We start from the raw sequence: 11,474 nt of genomic DNA, 5'->3' as shown, positions 1-11,474 counted from the left end.
GTCAATCTGATAGGTGTGATGTGGTACCTCAGAGTTGTTTTGATTTGCATTTCTCTAATCAATAGTGATTTAGAGCATTTTTTCAGAAGACTGTAGATAATCAAGCAATGTCTTTTATATGAAGACTTCCTGATTTCTGCCAATTGCTAGTGCCTTTCCTACCACCATAAATTTCCTTGTGTTTCTTTTGTATTTTTCTGTATATTTCCATATATACACATACATACATACACATATATGTATATGTAGATACATATCTCTACAATGTATATATTGAATGAACATACACAGTCAGTGTCTACTGGTATACATACTCTCTCCCCCTTGATAGAATATAACTTTCTTGAGGTCAGAAACAGTCTTGTTTTTCCCCTTTACACCCTTAGCAACTGATACAGTGCCTGATTATTTGCAAGCACTTAATAAATGTTTATTGATTGATTAATTGTTGATCCGTGCATGCTTCTGCGATCAGTTATTTGTAGGCAGCTTCTTCTGAAGTCCTCAGCTGTAAAGTTCTCTCTCTCATTGCCCTCAATATTGTCTGGGTCCATGAAAGTTCCAGACTATTCCTTTTCCTGTGTGGACTCCCTGTTCTCCAGGACCTGAGTGTGGTGAGATATTATTCTTGAAAGACTTTTTCCTCAAAACCAGGTCTGAAACATGATAATGGGGGGTGGGGGAGGAAATTTCATGTTTCTTTGTCTTACTTATGTCTCGCCCACTCAAGAAGGTATTAGAGGTGCACACTGGGTTATGGAAATTCAAGGATTTCCTTCATTAAAAATTCTTCCTTTTTGTCCACTAGCACCTAGGGAATTGTAGTCCATAGGTCACTGAACGTCCTTATTTATTTGAAGGCCATTCTATGTAGAGGTCGTTGGACACTACTTGACCATATCTATACTCCTACTTGTAATGATTCCCTTGAGGCTCTTCAGGGGACACACATTTTTATGTATCTTTAATGACTTATAAGAAGACAACGCTGGATAGGAAGTTGGCTTCTGAGTAAGGGTGACTTGGGCTCACATCCTGTCTCTGATACATATTAGCCCTGTGATTCTGGGCAAAGTACTTAACCTTTCAGTTCCCTAGGCAACTCTAAGACTATAAGCAGCACAGAAGGTGCCAATTTGAATCAGTGGATAGGATTTCCTCATTTGGAATTCCCTATATTGAGGGATAAAATTACAAGTTCAGATTAAAATATGTGATTTTTTTGAACTTTAGTCTGAACTACCTCCAATTCCCCCAGATGTCTACTGCTAATACAGTAGAATGTTATTGTTGTTGTTTGCAGGAAGAGAACTGGGAAAAATTAAAGAGGAAAAATGAGAGTTTAAACATAACAGTATATTGTGCATGAATTGGATGAGTCTGTGGGAACATTAGTCTCTAGTGGGTAGGAGAGGGCACCCGTCATCCTAGTGAGCATGAGGTGTAACCAGGGAGCACATTGTTCTGTCTGGTTGGTTCTATCTGACTGGCTGTCAAAATGAGAGTGATGAGCAGGGCAGACATGAACCTTTTAACCCAGAGGGTGGTAAAAAAGCAGAACAGAATTGTAACACTAATTGGGAGCCCTGATCCAATTAAATTTCACTCAATTCAAAATCACACACAATATGAAATGGGATAGAAAGTTAGGCAGCCAGAAGACTTCTCAAGGAATAATTGCAGAAATAACTTTTGGTGTGTGCGTGTGTGTGTGTGTGTGTGTGTGTGTGTGTGTAGCAAGAATTTTGGGGGAAACTACCTGCATATAGCTAGGTGGTGCAATGGATAGAGAATGGGGCCTAGGGTCAGGAAGAATCATCTTCCTGAGTTGAAATCTGACCATAGGCACTTGCCAGCCATGTGACCTTGGATGAATTATCTTTTTCTACTTGCCTCCATTTCCTCATCTGTCAAATGAGCTGGAGAAGGAAATGGTAAACTGCTCCAGTATCTTTGCCAAAAAAACCCCAAGTGTGGTCACAAAGGGTGAAAGGGAAAAAACAACAAAAAGCGCTGGGAAAGAATGCCATAGGTAAGGGAGCATGAGATACTGGATACTGGTACCCTATTCACCCCTGTCATTGAGCTAAATTATGGTCAAAAGGTCTTTAGATTTTGAAGCTAGAGGATTTGGGTTCAAATCCAAGTTCTGACACTTATTATTTTATGTAACATTTGGAAATTACATCACTTCTGGATTTCTGAATCTCTAATTTAAGGAGTTATAAGTTCCCTAAGAGGCCTAAAATGATTATATTGTGATTCAATGATCCTACAACTCCCTGAGTCAGTAGGTTTTGATGAGTCCACTAAGTGCTAGAAAATGATCCCTAAAATTTGCAGAAGAGGCACTAAGACAAAAAGAGTTAAAGCATTCACCCAAGGTCACATAACTAGTAAGTGCCTGAGGTCAGGTTTGCACTCGGAAAGATGATTCTTTCTGACCTCAGGCACCATGCTCTTAGCTATTTGCAGATAGTTTCCCCAAAAACTCTATAGGAGTAAAGACTAGACTCTGGGGAACAAATCACTTTTCTCCTGATATGTGGCACCAAAGGTAAGACTGTTTTTGAGAACCTTACTCTAGCTCCATGCACAAATTTGACTCCCCTCTGTTGTAACCCCTTCTCCCTGTACGCTCATGTATACACACACACATACACACACACACACACACACACATATACACACATACGCACACACAAAATGCTATATGAACCTATATTAATTATTACTATTATTAGAGAAACAGTCGGACTCATGATCTCAGGCTTACCTGCCCTGCAATATCAGGACATCCTTGTGTCTAAAAAATGTCTGAATTATTCTGAGATAGGCACTTAGTGCCCAGGAAAGTCGTGACTATAAAGTTTTAAGGGATTTTAAGGGTAAGGCATTCCACATATTCTAAAACCTGAGAGAGTCTTTAGTTTCCTGATGATTTCTATGAGAGGTGTCTTTATCCAGGGTTGTAGCATGACCTAGTCTTTTGGGGATCACTCTGTGTCCAAAAAGCTGGACAATGTCTTCAAGTCATATAAAAGTGGAGTTCAGAGTACTCTCCTTTCAAACAACTTCCTTGCCGAAGGATGGGAATAGGTTAGATGGCATTCTGGATTGGCAGGAAATAGAGTGTGGCTCAAACAGAGGCCCTCGACCAAAGAATTCATTATTTCCTTGTTCTTTGGAATCTTGGTTGGGCAAGAGTGGGGCCTAGCAGACCATAATCCCTGTTGTAATGCATAAGGCCATTCTGCTGTTTGTTTGGATAAAGCTCTTACTCTCAAAGTCATAGGATTCTGGATCACAAGCTGAGCACAACTTTCTCTATCTTAGTGAACTGAACATAACTACTTCCATCTTGTGTTAGGGTTTAATGTGTCTATTAGAGGCCCTCCTTACCACATGACTCCTCCACAAGCACATCCTATTGTGAATCTATCTGTTCTAGGAGACTGTGAAGGTTTCCTGATTCCAGAAACCAGCTTGACCAACTATTCTACAACTTCCAATACTAGAAAGTCAACTAGAGTACTAAGAACCCAAATGGCATACCCAAGGGCAGCATAACCCAAGTACCAGATACTCCACCTGAATCTAGATTTTCCTGATTCCATGACTGCTCTTCAATCAAGTCTACTATACTGCTCCTTTTCATCAGGCTTTAAGGAATTTTTAAAAATAAGCAAATATACTTCAACCTCTTTCTCCCTTCCCTTGCATCACATCATTAATACATAATTATAATTGATTTACAGAATGGTTGCCTGAAGTAGTGCAAGTGCATGTTTCCAAGGAATTATAGAATTAGAAGGGAATTCAGACACCAAATTCAGAACACTGTTGATTTTTTCACAGCTCACAAGCCAATATTCTGCTCATGGTTTGTACAGAAACAGGTGATGATCCAGAACTGATCCATAGTGCTGTAATTTGCTGACTCCTGATCTAGTCCTGACCTTACCTGTCAACAGCAAGGCAGCATTATGGTCTAGTGGAAAGAGTTCTGGGTTTGGAGCAGAGAAGACATGGGTTTCCATCCCTCCTCTGAGTTCACTGCCAATGTGATCAGCAATAGGTCCTTTCACTTCTCCCATTTGTGAAATGAGAGAGTTGAACTAGATGACCCCTAAGGTGCCTTATACTGTAATATCTTTGATCCTCTGATCCCTAGCAGGAGATCATCCAGTTGGGCCTATTTTGAGATAAAACCCACCAGGATTATGACCATCATTATCCCAGCCAGTTCACTGTGGACCAGTTCTTCCAAGTTTTCCACAAATAAATTCATAAAGACCTGTTACACTAGACATTCTGAGCCAATACACAGAAATTCTTTAAATTATCCACAAAGAATCTTTCCTCTACTGGCAATGGCAGATCCACTACTGTTGGGTCAGGTACAAAACAGATTTTGAAAACCTTACAGAATTCATAAGGTCACAGGATTTTGATCTGGAAAAGACCTTAGAAGCCATCTAATATTATCTGCTTCTTCTTACACATACGAGAAATGAGTCTTGAAGAGTTCATAGCTTACCCTATGGTGGGACTTTTTAAACTATTTTTGTGTCCTAGATCCATATGGCACCTAATGAAGCCTGTGGACCCATTTCAGATATGTTTTTAAATGTATAAAATGAAGTATGTAGGATTACAAAGGAAACCAAAGGTTACTAGGAAAAAATGAATTTTTTTTTCTGTGCTTAAATTCTTGGACCACCTCTATGGACTTTCTATGGACTGCAGTGGACCACAGGTTAAGAAATCCTGACCCAAGGTAATGCAAATAATACCAAAGATAGGACTTGAAACCAGTTCCTCTAACTCCAAGACTATTGCCATTTCTGCTGTCCTTACCATACTGATGATCTGCCTTCAGAAACTTTTTGCAATTTGTTAATAGGGAAATAGTCACCCATCAAGGTGGGTTTAGTTTGGTAAGCAGTTATAAATAAATAATATGTCAGGAAAATGACCTGGCTCTGTTTAGAGCTAGAACTCCCAACAACTAAAGTAAGTTTAACTGGAGAAGGTGGTATGGAAGATCCATGACTGCTGTACAGATTCTGAAAAGTATTCATTGGGATGCTTGACCATTTCCAGAGAGGTTACCATCTTAGAACTTAGACATTCTCTTTCTTGAGGGACAAGTCATTAAACATTTAGGAAGTTCTTATTATGTGCCAGGGAATGTGCTAAGTTTGGGGGAGACAAAGAAAGTCAAAAATAAAATCCCTGTATTCGAAAGGGAGAGACAACATGCAAAGAATTATGTACACACACAATCTATAGAATCTAAACTGGAGATAATCTCAGAGGGAAGGTGCTGTTATTGGGGGTGGAGAAGAGGAGGAATGACTTTTTTCAAAAGGTAGCATTTGTACTGAAAAACCCAGGGAAACTGGGAGGCTGAGGAGGAGAGAATTCCAGGCATGGAAGATGGCCAGTGAAAAGGGTAGTATTGGGTAGATTGTGTGTCTTGTGTGAACAACAGCAAAGTCGCTGGTGTCTGAGGACTGCATGTGTATATAGAGAGGGGTAATGTGTAGAAAGACTAGAAAGATGGAAAATGCCAGGGTGCAACCTCCTCCTGAAGGCAATTCTTCTTGATTATAAATTGATCTAGCTGTTACATTGCTTTGTACAAAAAGCTTTTGTTAATACTCTTAATTGATAGTGCCCTCCTTCCCTAACTACTCTGTATTTATTTTCATATATTCTGTATGTAAATAATTGTTAAGTGTCCTCCATTAAAATGTAAGCTCACTGATTGCACCTACTATGCACCAGACACTGTGCTAAGTGCTTTTTCTGTTTGCATACTTTGGACTTAAATGTCTGGAACACAGTAGATACTTAATGCTTGTTGGTGGATTGAGCACTGTGGGGGAAAAATAAAAACAAAACTAAGCTCAGTTCTCCCTCTCTCCCACCTCCCCTGCAAAAAAAATTTTTTTTTTGGTTTGGTCACAGACCTGAAGGGAGCAAAAGCAGAGTTTGAACCAAGAGCACTGAGAAAATCAATAAGGTAGGGTTGGGAGTGAGGTGGGGTGGAATGGGGTAAGATAGAAGGGGAGCAGATGCAACTTGGGTAGGGCAACTAATTCCTTTAGTACTTCAGTAGCATAAACACAATTAAGTTTAGTGACTACTTAACAACAATAATTAGTTAAAATTAGAGGCTACCCTATACCCCTCTATTCTTCAAAAGCCTTTTAAGTCACCTTTTGTGACGTTTGCCTGTGGGTGGTTGGTTGGTTGTACTATTTACCACAGATGCAATAATTCCCAGTTATAACTTTATCTAGAGATTTCTGACTCTCCACTTCATTATTCTCTATGTCCAAGGAGTATGGAACAAAAGTACTGAAGAAAGTACAGCACTTTTGTTGATTCACCTGAATAATTCAGTCTGAAAAGTTTCCTCTGATTGAATTGTCCATGTAAAAGGTTAACCATTTTTCACTTTGCCTGTACAGATTTGGCTAAAGCAAGTAATTTGCTAGCATTTCTGATGCCTACTTGAAAAACACTCCTAAAGGATACCATTCTACACTGCTGTGGATTTAAAAAAATCGCCTCCAGATAATTGAAAGATTATTTATTGATTTAACTCCAATGTGCAGGTTTGAAGAGAGAGAAATCAAGCCAAATGTCTTTTTCAGGGATTGGATGAAAGTTTGTAAAATGTTTAAAAAATTGTGTCCAACACACAATTTTTCCCTCTCCCCTCCTTTGAGAATCAAAGAGTAATGTCAAGAGACTAAATGACAGTGGGTGTCAATTTATGTGATTTCTGCTTAATTCATGGCAATCTCCTTATGGAAAGGCAGTGTGGATGCAAGAAGAATTATTCACCAACTCTCATAAATTCAAAGTGTATTGCCACTTAATGTAATTACATTGGGCTGCTATGCATTTGCTAAGACTAAGTGACTGATCACATTTAAGAGTGAAGAATTTTTGATGATTTTTATGAAAAGCATTTGGCATAAGAAGTTATACTTTAAAATTCTTTTAAAAATTATGCAACTGCAAATCAACAGAAGCAGAGCAATGTAATAGAAAGATCATGGAATTTAGATGTAGGTTTCAATCCTGGCTCTGTGTGACCTAAGGCAAGTCACTTAACCTATCTGAGTCTCTTCCCTTATCTGTAAAATGACCAGGTAGAAAAGAATCCTTTTAAAAGTCCCTCTAAATCCTATGATGCCATTTTTATTAAAGGAATCAGAAAGGGAAATGCCTGGAGTTTGAATTCAAAAAGGATAGGGACTTAAATTTATGGAATGAGACAGTTTCTAATCACAGCAAGAATGGCATATGTGAAAGCAGACATGATGGGAAGAAACTCGAATTTGTTTCAGTGATCTTGATATAAAGAGACTGATAAAATTAACTGGCAATCATATTAAGCTTTATTCAGTGTGGTGGTTTAAATCTCTTTTCTAAATTAGCCAGGCAAAAAGTTGAATTGTGTTGCATGTGACTTTTTTCTCTAATTTCAATCTAATTTGGTTAGAAGAAGGAGGAGGAGAAAGAGGAAGAAAAGGAATATGAAAAAAAGGAAGAAGAAAAGGATCGATGTGGGTTCTGTTAGTCAGAGTTTCCCATCCCTTATTCCCACAGAGTGCTGTTCTTTCCATTGATTGCTATAAGGAACCACTTAAATGAACAATCTGATCCCTTGAAATTGTATGATTTCATAGAATGCAGAGGCAGCATTAGTATAGGGGAAAGAGAACTGAGTTTGGAGTCAGGGTTTGTAAGCTACCACTGGCACTTGCTAAATGTGTGAGTGTAGAAAAATCACTTAGCCACTTTGAGCCTCAGTTTCCACTTCTATAAAATTAGAATTATAATGATGCCTACCTCTCAAGTTAGCTGCAACATTCAAACTCACTAATTTCTATGAAGTGCTTTGCAAACCTTGAAGCGCTATGCAAATGTCAACTATTATTATTATTATAAAACACTAGAGTTGAAAAGTGTCTTCAAGATCAGTGACTATTGAGACCCTGGAGACTTTATCTCCCAGCTCCTGATAAGCACTGACAGTCCTGACTTCTCCCTATCTGGTTTCCATCCTCAGTGTTTCTTGTTTGTGGAATGAGAGTCAGCCTTCCAGTCCCTCTTAACATTCTGTCTCTTTAGTCAACCTACAAACCCTTTTTAAGTTTTGAAAACCTTTTTTTCTCACTTTTTCATAACAAGAAAATGAAAACATATGTATGTTGTAAAAAATGTTCATTGGTAAATATAATTTCGAAGTCAAATGCACAAGAAACAATATTCCTCTTGTTTAGAATCAGCCACTTAAAACTCTCTGGGTTAGGTTAGGCATCAAGTTGTTGTCTTTTTCTACATCTATCCTGACATAATTGCTAAGATTCTGGGTCTCATTTCGAGAAATCTGAGTCTTTTCTCTGAGTCTGGGGCCCTCAGCTCAAATGGCACAGGATTAAAAGGAAATCACAGAATCATAACATTTTGAGAAGCTGCAAGAAACTTAGTGAACACTAAGTTCAGCCCATATCTCAAAGGGATGACTGTTACCACCTACTCAACAAGTGGTTGTCCAGAGCCTCTGCTTGAAGACCTTCAATGAAGACAATCACCCACCTCTCAAGAAAACCCATTCCACTCTCTTTAATTGTTAGGAAGTTAATTTTGTTCAGACCCCCAAGTGGTAAGGAAGAAACAGACATTTGTAGAATGTCTCCTATGGCACTTGATGTTCACAGCAACCCTTCACAACAACAACTCTCTCTCTGTGTATATTATATGTATAATATACACATATATATGCATATATTTTCAATTTTATTTTATTTTCAGTCCTAATTTCTCTTCTTCCTCCTGTTCCTCTACCTCCCCTACTGATTGAGAAAGCAAAAAAAAAATAAAACCAATGACAAATATGTACAGTTATGCAAAACTAACTTCTATACCAGCCATGTTGAGAGGAAGGAAAGAAGGAAGGAAGGGAATAATCCTTTGAGTCTCTTTTTCTTCCTAGAGGACAAAAGTGTTTCTATATTTGGCCTTCAATGTCTTCTTCCATGACTTTCAAACTATCTGACATTGATCTGGCAGATTTTTTTTTCTAGATCATAGTTCTAGAGCTGGAAGTAACCTTAGAGACTCTCTAATCCAATTTCCTCATTTTACAAATAAAGAAACTGAGGTTCAGAGAGTTTGAGAGACTTGTTGAAGATCAAATAAGTATGAATTATCAAGATGGGATTGAAACACAGGCCTTCTGATTCCAGAATCCATGATTTTTCCACTGGAGGACAGAGTTTTTCCCTCTGAGGTCTCAGGGGCTCTCACACCTTAGAAATCCTGTCCTACCTTAGTTGGTTGTGTTCTAGATTGATCAGCCAGTTGTTCAAGACTTTCAGGTGAAGACTGACTTTCTCTAGACTGGCTTCTTTCCTTTTAGAGTTCATGGGTCAGGATATTGCCATTATTTTTTTCTTGTGCTACCTTTTACGTGTTAATCTCTATAATGGTACCTACTCAATTAAATTTTCCTTATATATTCAAAGGTATTTAGAACTCAAAAGGACATTGGACATTATCTGATGCAATGTTTTACTTTTACAGATGTTACTTGCCCAAGGTCATACAGGTGAACAGATCTGAGACTTGAACCTAGGTCTTCTGACTTCAAATCCTTTTAATAAGACAATGTCCCTTCCACTCAAGTCCAACTTCTGGACTGCAGGATGCTTCTGGTACAGTGGAAAGGGGAAAATAACACTGGCTTTGGGATCAAAGGACTCAAATTGAAATCCCACCTTTGTCACTTCCTACTTGAAAGACTTTGGTCAAATCACTTAACCTCTGTGAGCCTCAGTTTCCTCATCTGTTGCATGGGGAATTTGGACTGGATGGTCTCTAAGGTCCTTTCCTGCTCAATATCTACAATCCTATGTTTGTAAGAAGTTTCCACTTATTGGTAGAGCTGAGATAGTGAACAAATTCTTAGCCAAATAAATGACCACAGCTCAAATAACTAACTCTAACAACTTCTCTAAATATTTTTTGATGATTATTCCTGAGGTGACCCAGGAGTGAAATAAGTGGTCCTTTCTAGAATGTGGACTCACAACAAAGAATAAACAAATAAATTTTTATAAAGATAGCAACAACAGGACAATGGAGAGATTCATGATGGGGCACATTGCCAAAAATGAATGGGGCACAAACATGCTGTAAAAGATATTGACCAACAGATATCTGCCTGAAAAATGAAGGAAGTTAATCATGTAGTGAGAAGGAATAACAGAGGGACATCCTACGTTTATAATGATACTCATGTTTTGTCAGATAATCTAGGGAAAGACCCCTGACATATTGGGTTTACCCTTTTTAGAGAATGTGGGAGAACATAGAGAAGAATGAGAGGATGTGGGTGCATTATGACTTGTACCAATGTTGATCATACACACATTGATGGGGAAATTTAGGTCCAGAGAGTTTAAGTGACTTGTTCAACATCATTATTTTTAGAGCCTCATTTTAATTAATATCTTTTGTTTTTACAAATTTTTTATTTCTGTATATATCCCTTCTCCATCTTTCTCCAATGAGTCATTCTTTACAATACTTTTTTTAGTTTTTAAAAAAATCATTTTCAAATTCTCTCCCTCCCTCTAGACCCTCCCCCACTCTTGTGCAGGCAATGTCATATTCATTACACATGTGAAATCATGCAACATATATTTCCATATAAACCATGTAATAAAAAAGCAAGAAAAATAAAGTGATAAAATATGCTTCAACCAAAATGAAAGAGAAATAGAAATGTTGAGAGAAAGGAAAAAGGAAGGAAGAAAGGAAAGAAAGAAGGAAGTAAAGGAGGAAGGAAGGAAGGAAAGAAGGAAAGAAGGAAGGAAGGAAAGAAGGAAGGAAGGAAGGAAGGAAGGAAGGAAGGAAGGAAGGAAGGAAGGAAGGAAGGAAGGAAGGAAGGAAGGAAGGAAAGAATCCTTTGAATCTATTTTTCTTCCTGGAGGATAAAAGCATTTCTATTTCCTCTATAACATATTCCATATTCCACATCTGTTGCCCACCACTTTTGAAAAGTGGGGATAGAGGTAGATTTTCTCAAGTTTTCTTCAAGGCCAGTTTAAGATTATGGTGTCAATTCACAGCAAAGCTAAAACTAAAACTCAGGTCTCAAAACTTAATCTGGTGCTTTTCTCTCCTGTTACTGTTTTTCTCTTCTTATTTCATGCTCTGCCATTTTATTTCCTTTTTTACAAAGTCACAAGATGAGACTTCACTTCCTCTTACAGATCTGCCAATTCTACTCAATTTTGTCAGCCAGTCTAAATTTGTCCATGGCACAGCTGTATGAGGTTGACCTGAAGGCTGACCTCACAAACACTAGCTCAAGGTCAGTTTCATGATTTTAAAGTCAAATTTTTGGTGAACTATTGGCCACAATCTACTGTCGTCCAGAT

This window comes from Notamacropus eugenii, chromosome 6, assembly GCF_028372415.1.
Source record: "Notamacropus eugenii isolate mMacEug1 chromosome 6, mMacEug1.pri_v2, whole genome shotgun sequence".
Classification (NCBI taxonomy): domain Eukaryota; kingdom Metazoa; phylum Chordata; class Mammalia; order Diprotodontia; family Macropodidae; genus Notamacropus; species Notamacropus eugenii.
The sequence above is the reverse complement of the archived record's forward strand: the minus strand, read 5'-3'. Positions refer to the sequence as shown.